This window comes from Myotis daubentonii, chromosome 7 (genome assembly GCF_963259705.1).
Source record: "Myotis daubentonii chromosome 7, mMyoDau2.1, whole genome shotgun sequence".
Lineage (NCBI taxonomy): Eukaryota > Metazoa > Chordata > Mammalia > Chiroptera > Vespertilionidae > Myotis > Myotis daubentonii.
Window position 1 is genome coordinate 49,940,517 of NC_081846.1, and position 15,952 is coordinate 49,956,468.

Below are 15,952 nucleotides of genomic sequence, written 5' to 3' on the forward strand. Positions count from 1 at the left end.
CAATAACTGTTTCTTGAGTGGATTAATACATTAATATCATATTATATACTCTAGTTTATATATGTACATTATATCAAGTCTATGAAGTGTATACTGAATTAATTTGCTTACTTGATTGCTTTATTCCAGTTGTGGAAAACAAGTATTCTTGACAAATAAAAAAAAAATGCTACACAAAGTGACATTTTGAATTAACAGCCAATTTATGAATCTCCTCATTATCTTTACCATGGAATAGCCTTTTGCTCTCATCTCTACAAGGAATGCAACTCTGCCAGTCATATGTCATCATATCAAAATAGCTGACAAAACAAGACAAAGAGTCAACAGTTTGTACTACGGGTTTTACAAATGTGTGGTAAGAAGAATTCAAATAAATAAAGCAGTCTTCTTTTGAGAATCTTAATTGGACATTTTTATTCTTTACTATTTGTTCTACTAAGTAATTTCATAACTCAACACGATTGCTAAGGATTATTTATGAGTTATCAAAAGTAATGAATGGAGGAGGCCCTACATTAAGTAATAGCCAAGAGAATACCTGGATTTCTGTACTTTTGCTTTTCGCCAGGGAATCAAAAGAATATTATAGATTAGCTCAGATAAAGATGCTTGATATTGATGAGGGTAGCCATCTCTGCTATTCTCCTTGCTAAGCACACCCATTTCCTTCTACTCTGCCTTCTCATCTCCAGAAGGTGAATGTGTCCTATCTTTGTTGGTCATGAGACTGACTACAAGAAAGTGTAGATGAGTTTGCTCCCATCTAAAGGTCTGCTGCTACAGCACAGTGTGCCAATTTTTACATATGAAAGAGCATGCTAGTAGTTACTATTACTAGTATACAATGAGGTACACAGCTTACTGGGACCAAGTTAATAGTTTTAGAAAAAAGAGTTTCAAAACCGCCCTGCTTAAAACATTCATAAATATCATGTGGATATGCTGGATATATTCATATTTCATTATCAAATTTATTGCTTCCTGTTTTGATCTCTTACCATTTTATTTCTTTTCTTAAAAAACAAAACTGCAGCTCCTTGGCCTGGACATACTAATGAAACTGGGCTGTAACACTTCCTTGAGAAATTCATTAAAATATTCCCATCTGACTATAAGAGATGGTGTTGCATTTAGAGGAGGATGAAGCTTTCTGAAGACAGTAAGCTCAGGTGTGAGTGGGAGCACAGTGTTTTCTTGCCTTGAAGCAAAACCTGTGGCTGACTTAGAAGCAGCGGATGATTCCTGTAGGCAATGCCACAGAGCTCTTCTTTCACCAAGGTCACTGTGAGAAAGGCCTTCGGAGATGGGCAGAAATTACCTTATTGAAGGGAGGGAAAAGAAACCCAGTCACATCTCCAGTAAATTGTCTACTTTCCCTTTGTGTGATATGAAGTTATTTTTTTTTATCACTTGGCATTATTACGTTTCATAGTCAGGCTCAAATAGTGGACCATTTTTTAGGTAATTAAAAATAATGTACGTTTGCTTTCTGGACTTCTTTTGAAATACATTTGAATATACATATCTTTATCGAGTTATGAACAAATATTCTAAGCTATATCAAAAGTGCACACTCAAATAAGTTCAGTCAGCTGATTTTTTTCTCTCAAATACTTTTCTCTTTCTTAATACTTAAATGTTTCTCAAATACTTTCTTCTTCACATTGCAGAATGGGAAGAAAATCTTAGATTTAAAAAAGGATTAAAATAGAACAAAGAGCAGTTACCTCAAAATAACCGTGGGAATGCCTCATCTGGAAAACCAAGGTATGTCTTTTTCTGTCTGTCTGTCTGTCTGTCTGTCTGTCTGTCTGTCTATGCTTAAAAGAGTCTCCCTCTCAAGAACTATTTGGATACTTTAAAATAGTATGTTACTTATGTCAACACATAAAGAATTGAGCAGAATGGACCTCAATGTCAATATAATTTTTAAAAATGTTCCTGTGATCAATTATGCTGTGAATAATACATGAATAAAAAGCAGAGAGTTGAGTTTATATTATAATACTGTAACTCCTATTTATTGCCTTTGGCACCTCACATCTATCTATTAGATCATCTATTTCCCACAATGATCCTTTGAGTCAATATTTCCATTCATAGCCATGTCAGAGATTTGAAGATGGAGGTTAAGGGAAATTAGGTAACTTTAAGGTCACTCGACTAATAATCAGAAAAGCTGAGTTTTTAATTTAAGATTATCTGACTTCAATAGCCTCTATTCACAGCCAGTATCTTGTGTTGCCTTATTCTTTCTTATATTGGGTGAATTCTGATTCTACTAAACAGATAAGGACTGGCCACATTTAGCACTCAAAATGCTCTTTTCCCTAGATATAGGATGAATTATATTTTTCTTCTTAATTAGAATGCCATGAAATTTTCAAACAGCCAAAAAACTATGCCACAGGAGACCACAATTTTACCTTCTTAAGAAGGAAAAAAAGCCCATCCAAAATAGTATAAATTGTATTCTTGTCTTAAAAGCGGAATTATACTTTATTGAGGCCAAGAATTTACATTTTTATTATCAGTTTACCTTCTTTAATAAATAGCTGAAGCTTTGCAATAAGGGTATTATATGATTATCTCCCTGATGACTTGTGTATTTTTTCCCCAAATCATTATTTTAAATAGAAAGAGGTATTACTCTTTCTCTCTCTCTCTCTCTCACACACACACACACACACACACACTACTCTTGGTACCTAGTAATGAATTCCTCATATAAATCATTTCAGTTAACTATGTTTTAGAAAGCCCCTCTCTTTCAGTTTGACTTTTCTTAGTAATTATATTAAAGATTAAAGATGGAACAATTAAGTGTCTCAGACCTGACCTGAGTAAGGAAGAGGTTTTGAAAAGGATGGCTCAGCCCAAAGCTTAGCTTGTCTCCTTGCTCAGATCCTCTGAGTGGGACAGGCCTTGCCAAATACGTAGTTCTAAAACATCTGGTCTGATGTTACGACTGCTTCCTATCTTCGCAGTAAATTTTCAATGGATTTCCCCACATCTCTTGTTTCTCACTTTCTAAGGAGTGCAAATCAGATGTCTATATTACTCAGAGTTTATTCTCAGTGCTACTCACATATTTGGTCTTACACTTGCCATTTTAGTTTCTTTTCCTGGGTTACCTTTAGAGAATTTCCAAAACTCTGAAGTCCTTTTTTACCCAATCTTAAAAGCATTGAAGCCCTTCAGTGTTAAAATTTTTGTTGGCAGACATTTAAAACATGGTACTACTGTTTAATCATATCTGTATGTGAGGTGGAAGAGTAAACAATTATGGGACCTGATTCTAGAGACAAACTTCCTGGAGCCAGTCACACTATGTGATTATGCGACAGTTCTTTTTCCATTACCTCGAGTTTGTGGTGAGAAATAAAAGAACAATCAATGCAAGATATAGTGATTAGCATTATTAAGCAGTAAATACTACTACTAATACATTATTAATATTATTAGGAGGAGCTGACTGTGTAGACCCATGTACAGAACCTCACTCTTCTTCCTGATAAACGTTAATAGGCATTGATACTACTATCTTCCTAATGCTGGTAAGGGTTACAGGGACGAAAATAAAGTAAAATATTCTTATCTCATGGATATTAAAATTTAGTGAAGTTAAGGTGGTCATGAGAGAACAATGGAGTTCTAGTTTTGCCACAAAGAATGTAAGTATAATAGATACAGGGAAGACAAAGTAAATAAATTAGAATTAGTCATTAAGAAGAGAGGCCATAAGTTGTGCCTTGAGGAAAAGGCTTATAATGTTCCCCATAAGCTTAAGCAGAAAATGAATTCATTCACAAATAAATCCGCGTTCATTGATTAACATGCTAAAAAGCTCTGAGGAAAGATGTCACAGAACAAACTTATAAGGCACTTATCCTGTTGTCACATTTGAAAGTTTGTTCCCTGAATACGCTACTTCCTTTGATATCCTTTAGTAAACTATCAGAGAGAATATGTAGGCAGAAAGGGTTACATTTGTATTTATTTTTACAGTATACTATAGCAAAATAAAGATTACTATGCGAAACACTTAATATGGTGAACATAAACTAGCCAATGGAAGCTTACTGCATTTAAATCATTATTATTCTTATGTCCTTACTGAAGTTAATGACATAATATTACACCAACCTTTGGATATCAGATGGTTTTCAACTCCTCTCTTCCCTTCAGTGCCCAAATGCAATTAAGGAGGTATACAAAGACAAAGACAGACACATTTGCCAATTTTTAGGGAGGAAATAATTTAATTACAGAAAAGTAAAATAGATGGAGTTTCTCTCTTAATAGAAAAGTTTAGGTAGCCCAGAGAAAAAATAAAGATCTTGAAAAGGCTTATTACATATGCCATTTTCTCTCATTCATTTTGAGTCAGCTGTAAGCATGGGGAATGGCTAACCAGTAGCTTTCTAATTTTCTGGCACAGTCCAATTGTATTGCTCAATCTGTCTCATACCAGCTCATGAGAGTTGACTGTTAATTTTCAGGAATGTTGTGAAACAGTGGTTAAAAATGGCCACTATTAAACATTAAATTATATAACTTAAAATCAAATACATTCTATTGAAAGTAAAGGTAATAATCATATCAATTCCTAATTATTTTACTATATTTACTCTATGCTCTTAAGGTTATTTACATACTATATTTACGGTTGGACTGTGCATCTTACCCAACTCCACCTTCAATAGAGTTACATTGATAGTTTGACATCTATGAGGGAAAAGAGAGAGGTATAGCATTTACAACATGGAGTTTGACAAACTATAAATAAGAGCAATTTACCCTAAGACAGCTAGTCCTTAAGTATTCTACAGTGCAACTTAGTAGCACACACATATTTATACATGTATATATACATTTGAATCAAAGTTTCACATTGCTGGACTGAATTACACCACTACTTTCCCTAGATCTTCAGCTTCCAGAGAACAGACTGGGGGACGTTTCAGCCTCCATAATCATCACATGAGCCAATTCCTTAATACATATATATCTTTACATATATATCTTTACTGTGCTAAAAATGATCAATTTAACATACATATATTAAATATATGCCACTTTCCAGGCGATGTTCAGGCCTCACCCACCTCCAAGGATCCATATATTTTAGTTTTGTTGATTTTAGTGGGCTTCAAGATAAGACAGCAAAATAACGAGGCCATTGTTCCACCATATGTTGGTTCCATTCTCTCAATACACCTGATTAATACACTATCCATTCTGAGCTAAATTGTTCTATGTTATGCTTTATCCAGGTCAGTCCTGACAGCCCAAACCAAGCTAACCTTCCCCTTGCAGACCGTTGGCTCTATATGGTTTACACATACACATACACACACACACACACACACACACACACACACACACACACGCTATTCCTGTTGCTATTATTATATCTGAAAACTCCAGTTCATGAGTTGTGTATTAAGAATATACAAATATAACATAGACATGATTTTGATATCAATAAAAATTTAGTGCACACATACAAAAATCAATAATTGTGGATAAGTCTATTGTGTGGATAAATAAAACTAATCATGCAAGATTCTAGTCTAGACAACTTTTCAAAAATCTGTAATCTGTATGCCAAACAAGTAGAACTGAAGCTCATTTAAAGGCAAGGTAAATTACAGCTGATATTTCAACTGATATATCAGTGCTATCATTTTGGCACAGAGGAAAATTCAATTAGCCTGACAAAACTTCACTAAGAAATCCTGATTACTAACTACCTCTTTCCTTTTATATGTTCTCAAAATGATATGCTGTTCAAATTTCCATTGAGTTTATGATAGGAAAAGTTTACTGCCCCCCCCCCCAAAAAAGAATAATTCTTGATCAACCATTTCCCCACTTAAAAACAGAAAGTCAGTTAAACACGCCATTGGCACTTGGCCCATTTTCAAATTGAAATGCCTTGTAGGAAGTGCCTCTGTACATATCACTTCAATTTTCTCTAAGCACTTTTTCCTAAACGACAGAAAGGAGCACTGTTTTATGACCCTACACCAAAATATCTCTACCCAATCTCATTTTAGCTTTGTAAATATTAAAGCTCTTGCATTAGCTTTGTGTAAAATTGGCAGAACATATACATTGCATTTCATATATTTATCTATTTATACTGAACAAATAAATTAGGAAATATAACATAAGCAAGGCTGTCCTATAATTCAGAACTAAGGCTTACATTCTAAGGAAGAAACTTAAAAAGAGGGCAATCTAGCAGGAAATACTAGATATATATAAAGAAAATCCACCCTACGGCATAAACCATGAAGTGAACCATGGAGGAGATTCTGAGATACCTACTTCCAATCAAGGGGATTAAGAATTTTAGGGACCGGGAAAGAGATGATTAAGGTAAACATGAGTAAGTAAATAAGTGGAAGTCTTTGTGTGAAATGGTTTTAAAGAATAAAGGAAAATAACAGGGGTGGGGTAGTCTGCCTTAGTGTAGAAAATGGGAGCCCAGAATGAAAGACACATCAACTGGAGAAGGGCTATGAGGAGCCCCTCTACACACCTGCCTCCCTGGCAAATGTATCCTCTGGTGAAGGTGTACCTATCGGGCTTGATTAGGACAATGACCCTTCCCCGTGATTCTACATTCCCCAAGTAAGCCACCACCTTCACACGGGCTCTCTATGTAGACACCGCTCCAGGGAAGAAAATGTGCTATTCTACTAACACTAGTACTTCATCCACTTGGCGTTGTAATTGTCTATGTAAATCAGCGATCCTTAATGCGGCTGCATCTTAGAATCACTGGGGTAATTTGAACAAGTATAGCTATTAGCACCATTTCAGACCAATTAAATCATGATTCCATGGAATTGGGTCTAAGACCTGAAATACTTGTTTTTTTCTTTTTTAGAAACTGTTTATTTTCTGTCAACCTTACTTCCATTCTGTTTAAAGTTTGTGCAAGAACAGCTTAAGACCACTAGAGTTGGTTGTTCCTACCCATTCAGTGGCCTGAGCAGGGGGGCTGCAGAACAGTCTTCAGTGGCAGGCTGAGCGCTCCAGCTTCTGTAGGAAACTGCTGAATGGGCCTAGAGGGCACCTGCACGCCTTCAGACCAGCCTGAGGCCTCAGGCAGAGCAGCAGTGAACTGGGGAGCTGGAGCAGTCCATCCACCCTAAAACTCTTCCTTGGTCACACAGCCTTTTCAACAGCAGCCTGCACTTCCTTTCCAATCTCTCTTGTATCTCTGTAGACATAGAGATCAGGCATGATCTTCCACGGGTGTTCATGGGAGATGGTGACACACATGCACAGAACTTCCAGGCCTGCATCTGTCGCATCTGACCCACTGAGTGAGCCTCCTTGTTGTTGAATGGGATGGCAATGTCCACCGAGTGTGGAGGAGAGTCTGTGTGACACAGAGCAGTGGTGGGCAGGTTAACATAAGATGCCTCTGTGGGAGGATGGTGGTCAGCTCTGGGATGAGAAGTCTTGACTCCCAGAAGGCTGCCTGGACCTGGTTAGTGACGGTTCCAGGAGTGGAGCGGCCAGCAGCAGGAGTGGCTCGGTGGCAGCAGCAGCTTCAGCACAGCTCACTGGCCAGTATTCTTGGAGGATATGCCACCGACATCAGTGCGGTTCCCAATAGCAACAATGGCAGAGCTGCCAGCAGATGCTTCTCCCAAGCTCCCTTCAGATTTCTGATGTAGAAGCCATCACTCTCCCTTTTGTAGATGTGCTGTTCCATCCGAAGGCAAGCTTGGTGCCCCCTACGTAGGTTTCTGCTACAAGGACTTTGAGGGCGTCCTCCTCCTTCATTTGCAGGACATCAAGGGCTTCAGACATTGTAAAGGTTTCCCTTTAAGTTACGTGGGATAGTACAGAGAAAAGCTAAACCCTGAAGTTCTGCAAGTAATTCTCGTGGTGCTCAGGGTTAAGAACCAGAACCATAATTAAACCGGCAATTTGGTTTCTACATCAGCCTCTTGTCTCTTTGATTGTTGTGTGTCATCTTTTCATGATCAAATTCTAGGTAAATTGGCAAAATTGAGGTTTTGGTGTTTGCAAACTTGAGGTCCAGTCTCTAAACATTTTGTTCTCGAAGTATGGTTTATTGAACCAGCAGCCTTGGCTAGGAGCTTTTTAGAATTCAGATTCTCGGGGCAGTCCTAAGATCTACTGCATCGAAATCTGTATTTTAACACGCTGGTTGGTTGATTATGTTCTCATTGAAGTCTGAGAAGCACTGTGCTTTAATGTTCTGGAAGGACAGCTCTTACAGCTGTATATCTGAACGGTGCTGCGAATGTTCATCACTGGGCCTCCCTCAGATTGCACATAACAACCATGCAGCTAGGAAGCTTACCACCATGACGACTCTGTCACTTCTGCCTCTTTCACTATTAATAAGTATCTCAAATACTCCTGAGAGCCACAGATAATTGGACATGAAATGTTTACAAAATATGAGCTATTTTAAAATTAGTCACCTAGTTCCAAAATACTAGAAGAGTGTTAGTGCTCTCATTTATGAATCTATGCTGTTATTCCACTTAGAAACCAGCATGGCAATAAAAAGTTACTAAAAAAAATAGAAAATATTTTTAAAACATACTTTACATAAAAAACTGTCATTTAATTACAGATATTCATGCAGCTGGTAGAGACTCTATTTAGAACAAAATAAGCCACATAGCATTCATATGGAATTGGTCATTGCACCACAGTATTCTGAATAATGTATGAGGCATCCAACAAAGATTAATTTGAATGAAAGGATATTCTGAATAACTTTCACTTTTTAATTCACATCAAAATTGAAAACAATATTACTGCTAAATCATTCATTCATTTTTGTTTACACTCTGAAGGCTGCATGGCTGGGAGTCTCTCCCAGGAAAACGATGAAGTGCTTTAGAAATTAAATTACCCAGTGCACGTTCGTTTTTCTTTCTTCTTTGGTAAATAACGAGTCCATACATCCTTTTGCCTTTGGAGCAAGGGAATAAAAAGTCCTTCCATTATTTAAGGAAGAAGTTGAAAGTGGAAAACACCTAGTCATCAATAAGAGTCCATGATCCTGACCCATGAAGTGCTTCAGAAAGAAAGAGCTATGATTAAAGAATGTTTTGAAAATAAGATTTGCAGATATGATTCCCCCGAATACAATTGCATGGTAGCGGAATAACTGTGTGTAGGATGCCATGCCATGACCTCTCTCCAGTAGAGTTCCCACCTTCAAATCATATCTTTAATGTTTTTTTGTTGTTTTAATGAATTATGAGATGCAGATATGAGGAGGGTTCGTTGCCATTATTTGCTAGAATTGTCTAAAAACAAAAGGATGATTCTCTGGGCCTTATACACTCTGGCAACCCCCTTTGTTTGTGTAGGATGAGAGCATCTGACAGAATATTTTGATCTGAATTCAGGAAGCAAAGGCAAGGCAGCTGATATTCTTCCTGAGTATTTCTGTTGCTGAATGTGTTTTCTTGGCAGATTTTCAATGTTATCTCTCCGGTAAAAGTTAAGGAATATGAGACAGAAGCCATAAATAGCAGAATACCTACTTCAACCATTTACAAGTGAAATAACTTAGAGAACTGTATATCAGAATCATAATTTTCCCAATTATTATTTTGGTAATAAGGCACCTTCCAGTTTGTTTGTTTTTTTATAAAGATGCACCTGCTTTTTAATAATCAAATAGCTAAATCCAATAATCTAAGTCATTAAAACCAGAAGGGCATTTGACTATACTTGTTCTTTCCAAATCCACTGAAATGTTAAAGTGAAAATAAAAGTAAGAATTAATACAGTATTGTAATGGTGGTTACAGGAAAGGGTACCATCACTGAAAATCCTGAAGAATTTCTGAAATGATATAAGGTTGGTGGAAAACCATGGGAAATTTACGGACTCACAATACTATAAAAACAGACTGCCAGAAAGTAACTTGTTCAGAAGACTCTGTTACCAAACTCAACATTTGAGGCAGCAAAAACTGCGAGCAAGGCTGAAGGTGGGCAGTCGGTGGGCTCATTAATAAAAAGGTTGTACAGACTTGTTTAATTTCCCTGTTATGTAGTTTAATCCAATTAAAGATGAAAGAACAACTCTCTGAAGTAGACAATCTGCCACCAGAGATTCATTCTGTGGGTGACAGGCTGAAAGCCAAAAATGGAATCATGGTCTAAGCACCCTTTGGATCTCTTCACAAACCTTGAAATTCAACTACTCGTGTCATATAATACTAGAGCCCATTTGATCATATTCCCAATCCAACCCAGGACAGCCAGGGATCCTGTAATCAGATTCTAGATTGATTGTCCTCAAGGGCCATTAGAGATAAATAAACACAGTCCAGTAACTACTGCAGATCAATGTAGACTCTTTCCTTTAAAATATCAATAACCAATTGTGTTTAATTTTAATTCTCAAAAATTAACCGTGATCATTATTTTTAAAAGTTCAATAAGAATGTTGACTAAAATAATGGTTATGGCTGGAGGGAAAAAAATAGAGGACAAAAAGCAAAACAAGAAGATCGAGGTAGGGATCTGAAAAGCTGAAACAAGAAATTCTCTCAGAACACAATGCAAAGGGAAAGAAAAATAAAATTATGAAAAATAGCTATGAGATATGGAGGATCAATTTTAGAGATCGATAGCAAGAAAAATGGTCATTTCAGAGGGAGATAACAGAGTTGGTAAAGAGCAAGAAATAGTAAGAAATAAAGGCTAATACTGCCCCCGTCCCCCCCTCTCCCTGCAAAAAGAAAACACCTGGATAAAACTAAGCTAAATTAACAATCAAATAAATAAAGAAAAGCGTAAAACCCTAGGGAGACAAAAAGTTATTTTCAAAAGAATCATACTTATGTCAGACTTTTAACCTAAAACATGAAATTTTAGGGAAAACATAGTATAATATTTATGACACAAAGAAATGCAAATGTCAACTCTTGTACCACTTACATCAGTGTTTTGAATTCACATTCATAATGTGTTTAAAATGTTATTATGGATCTTAGATTTTTTTTTTCCTTCCTGATGCCTGAGTAAATAACAAAATAAAACAAACATTCAAGATACAGGAATACTCAAGATAAAAGAAAAATAAGCCATGGGCTCAGGAAAGTGTGTATTTAACTCCAAATAACTGGTTATATTATAGCTGTGAAGTAGATATACTGATTTTATAACACAAAGATTCATGAAAGAGGCATACTGGAAAAACATAGTATATTATATTGGATCCACAATTGTAAACAGTTATAAAATCTGAAAGATAAATAGGGAGAAAGAGGAATAGGTAAGTTTCTCATTCACAGGAGAGGTTATAGATATTGAGTAGATGTTTACATTGATAGCAAAATGTATGGTTAAATATATTGTTTTAAAAAAATGACAGGCCCCAAATGGTATCATTTGCCTCAGCAACAGCAAACCAAGACTTAATTGAAACTTCAATCTCTCCCAGAAATGTGACTTTTAAAACAGTCAACCTGTAATTTACTGATCAGCAATAGTGAGGAAATCTGTATGATAAAACCTTTGCACCCCTCCCCAACAAAACAAATGGGAGAGCATGAAACAATCTTTCCTTTTTTTTGTTTTGTTAGTAACTTCCTTGCTCAAACTACCTTCTACCCATAAAACTTTACTACTTTGTACAATTCCTGGGCGTATGTCTCTACTCCCTCAATGGAATGCTGCCCAATTCATTAATCACTTAATAAAGACAATTTGGTTTATTAGGCTGAATTCTTGATCTTTAACAATAGCTGTTAAAAACTTACAATAATTTTCACTATAGAAATAGAAAAAGATAGTAGAAATAGGACTAAAAACATATCTGTAATTCTAAATATTAATTCACAAATTGGGAAAGTATAAACACATATACCCAAATCCAACAACTGAATACAAAAATAAGAAATAACACATACATTTGAAATTTTTAAAAAATTAAATTAACACATAGAAAAATATTAAAAGAAAGCAGAGTTAATATTCAAAGGAAAATTAGTATCAAAGTATTAAAGTGGCCTAAAACAATATAGTAACTACAAGCCTTTATGCATTAAACAGCTTTAAAGTATAGAAAGTAAAACCTGTTAGTATAGATGAAAATTGACAAAAGAGTGATCATATTGAATTTATCACTATCTCAGGTATCAGAATATAGCAAAAACCTATTTAGGATGCACAAGACTTGAAGAACAAAATGAATACAAATTATAAACATATAAAAAATGGGGCAAAATAAGGCAATTTTTTTTTTCATGACTGCCTCTGACAACTCACTCTGTGGGAGTTAGATCTTTCCTTGCCCTTGGATAAAATTTCAGGCAGATCCCATCTTTCCTTTGCTCACTTTTAGGTAATACTAAGTTCTTCTGTGTGTTGCATACATGGAAACATGTCAAGGGGAAAGGGGGACACTGTTCTTCTTCTCTATTGCCCTCATTATCAAGCTACTGTCTCTCTCTACCAGTTCACTAGACTGCAAATGCTTTTCAAGTTTGAAAGGTGATGGGGAGAAGTAAGAAGCAGAGAATAACTTCCTAAACAGGGGTCAATATTCTTTCAGCTTGCTATATGTTAAATGCTGACTTTCACTCCTCAGTGTGCTTTGTAGGTTCTATGAAAAATACTCACTGTTTTGAATCTCTCATTGTAATTATTTGATACACTTTCCACAGCTGGCTGCTTATCATAACACAGACTGCTCCCCCCCCCCTCCTTACAGATTTTGGTTCCCAACAGTCTAATCCCATTCAAGAAGTTCTCTCTTGGAATCCCACCAAATCTCCAAGATGCACTCTTAGGAATACTCCCCATAAGACAACCCTGGGCAACCCTGTCTGTGAATATATCCACAGGAAACAGGCCTTTAATTAATCTGTGAGAAAGCAGTTATTCTCCAAATCACAGCTTTCTCTACTGGGCTGCCACAAGTGACTTCCAATTCCTGCCCTTCGATTCCTTCAGGCTAGTGGGGCACTAATTCACAGCCTCCTAAGAAAATACCCGGCTTTCTGATTTGTCTCTTTGAAATCTTCCTTAATCTACTTGAGGTTAGAGGAGGAGCACCTCCCTACCTCCCTCATATTGTATTGGGGATTTGCCACAACATTCTAAAAACTTTTACAAATATATTTCCTCTACAAACCCCAATTCCCTTTCATCCTTTCCATCCCTTTTTATACAGGTGGTTAATTAGCTAGAAGTTGAAACCCTCCTTTGAAAGGCATGTGTAGGTGGTCTAAGACCTTACTTTACAACACAGGAAAAGTTATTTTCTACTCGGTCATTTTGGTCTCATGAGAAACTCCGACTAACATCCCATTTACTATCCTGTTGCACAGCAAGTTGGCATTGGGGGCAACAGGTTTACCCTTGCAGACTATAGTTTTCCAGTGTCTATTATAGATCATACATCAGCAATGAAGATGTGAATTTATTCAGCTCAGGTCATGGACAGTTTCCTAGGAGAGTCCAAGCAACCTGGGACTCGATGGTGACATAAAATACTCTTAAGAAGAAATGGCTGAGCATTTGGGGATGTAGCTGTGGCTAATAAATATATGACACTGGGGAAACCTCCATTGCCTCCACCACTTCAGGTGATAAAGAGGAAGAGCAAGAGCTATTTGAACAGATAGTCCATGCTCACTTCCAAACCTTAAAATGTTCTTAAATAAGGTATTGTTCTTCCATTTCAAAGTCAGAGGATACAATTAACTTCAATCCATGAATATCTCCCTAATTTTGAGCATTTCATGATGATTTTGGATATCTGAATTTTAAAACTAATCTAGACAGTGAGCCCCCTGAATTATAGAAGTTACCATATTCAAATGGAAAATTTGTGTCTGGTGCTTCTAGCCCAATGCTCTTGCCTACACTGGCAGCTTAGCTTGAAGACAATTCAAACATAAGTATTGGAATTAGTGTTGATAGATCTTTTTTTTAACTATTCAATATACTTGCAGCAGCAAAATTCTTCACCTTTTAGGTCCAATTTATCCCACCCAAGATCAGAGAGGACAAATGGATGCTCACTTTTACTGTATGAGTGTTTGACTCAATTAGGGGAGGATTTTCAGAACCCCTTGATATGAAAAGTGCTCCATCTAGTGGGAGTTCAGAAATCCAGAAACTCCCATTCCTTAATAAGAGACAGACCCTCAAGAAGAGAGATTTAAAGAAAATCGATTAAATATCTTCAGGATACAAAAAAGGGCAGATAGAGTGCTCCTCCATAATACCTCCAGAACTATGCTACCATTTATCTCTGTATAATGTGAGTGGTACAAATTATAATCCAAAAACCACTATGCAGCTAACCTTAGGGACAAACTTCAAGAACAATACCTCTCAGTATTAACGTAGAAGTCCGGCTACTTTACCAATAGAACCAAACTAAAGTAAGTGCTCCTGAACTGGGAACCACGGGGTAAAAGCAAAATGGATAACTGTTAGAAGCCCACACTCCATCTCCCATTAGAGTAGTATAGGTCTTACCTATATGAAAAGTGAGAGATCTGAGTAGATCACATTCATTAACCAAATAGTGGGTAAATGGCCCACTGCTGTAGGACCTGGTATTGCAATGTAATTTATATTCCAGTGGAGGGAGACAGATAATAAGCAAATATATTAAACAAATAATAAACATGAAAAAGAAATGTGCAATGTTCGGAGTGGAGATTAAGAGCAATGAAGAACATTAAATCAGGGTCAGAGAATGGATAGACCACTGTTTTTACATGGATGGTCAAAGGACCCCTGAATAAGGTCATATATTGGTAGATATCTAAAAGATAGAGCAAGCCATACACATGTGGGGAAGAGAATAGCAGAGAGGGGGTAGTACATGCAAAACACCTGAGGTGAGACTATAATTGGCAGGCTGAAGGAAGGCAGAGGAGGCCAGTGTGAGCGAAGCAGTTAGCAAAAGGAGATAAGTAGTAGGAAAGGTTAAAGGGGTCATCGAGGGCCAGGTGGTATAAGTCATTCTAGGCTTGGGTAAGCACTGTGAGTTTTATTTTAAGTGAGATGAAGGTTTTGAGCAGGGAAGTGTCAAATCATTAATCATTTTTAAAAGGATTATTATTACCATGTAGAATACAGGGGTCAAGTGCTGGGCAGGGAGTCTAGTTAAGTGTTTTTGCAGTCCTCAAGATGGGACACAATGGTGACTGGGATTAAGATGTGTGTGTGTGTGTGTGTGAGTGTGTGTGTGTGTGTGTGTGAGTGTGTGTGTGTGCGTGCGCACGCCCACAAGGGCAATGGAGGCTAGAGATGGAGAAAGACAGAGACCAGAGAGAAAAGCAGAATGATTCATATCCATCAAAGACTACATATTCTTTTCAAGCAACTATGAAACACTTATTAGGATATCAATTAAAAATCAGTTTTAAAAAGTAGAATGGGAACAGGCAACATTCTTCAATAGCAGCAAAACCAAATTCAATATTAACAGTGATAAACTAGACACCAAATGTAACCCACTCAAAATATTTTAAAGTCCTCTGTATAACTTTTAGCTTATTACATGACAATCCATTTTAAACTGGGATCTATGTGGTCATTCCTCTTGTTTGCCTAGGCATAGAGTAAGACTGCCAAACTAGGAGGCTTACATTTCTAAGATCTATGTCTCCGAACAATTTTTTTTTATGATTTTTCTACACATCCTATCTCCCAGTATTTTTAAAAGTATACATCTCTCTCCTTTTTTTCAGTCAGTATATGTTCTTAAAATGTCCATCTCTTGGTAAAGCTTTTCCTGCCTTCTTCCTACTTCACATGTTAGTCCAATTCAGAGTTTTCCTGTGCACACCAAGGGTGGAGCTCAATTGGAGGCCCCTCCACAGTGGTCACTGACCCGGGCTGCTCTCCAATGTGAATCTGCTCATGTTTTTTTAAAGGTTAAATGACCAATAAAA

General features: G+C 36.7%; 1 long non-coding RNA gene across 1 annotated transcript in view; it reads right to left on the reverse strand.

The window, feature by feature from the left end:
• LOC132238573 (uncharacterized) overlaps positions 1-15,952 on the reverse strand; it is a 344,565-nt gene that overhangs the window by 189,693 nt on the left and 138,920 nt on the right. The gene's annotated exons all lie outside the window — the stretch shown is intronic.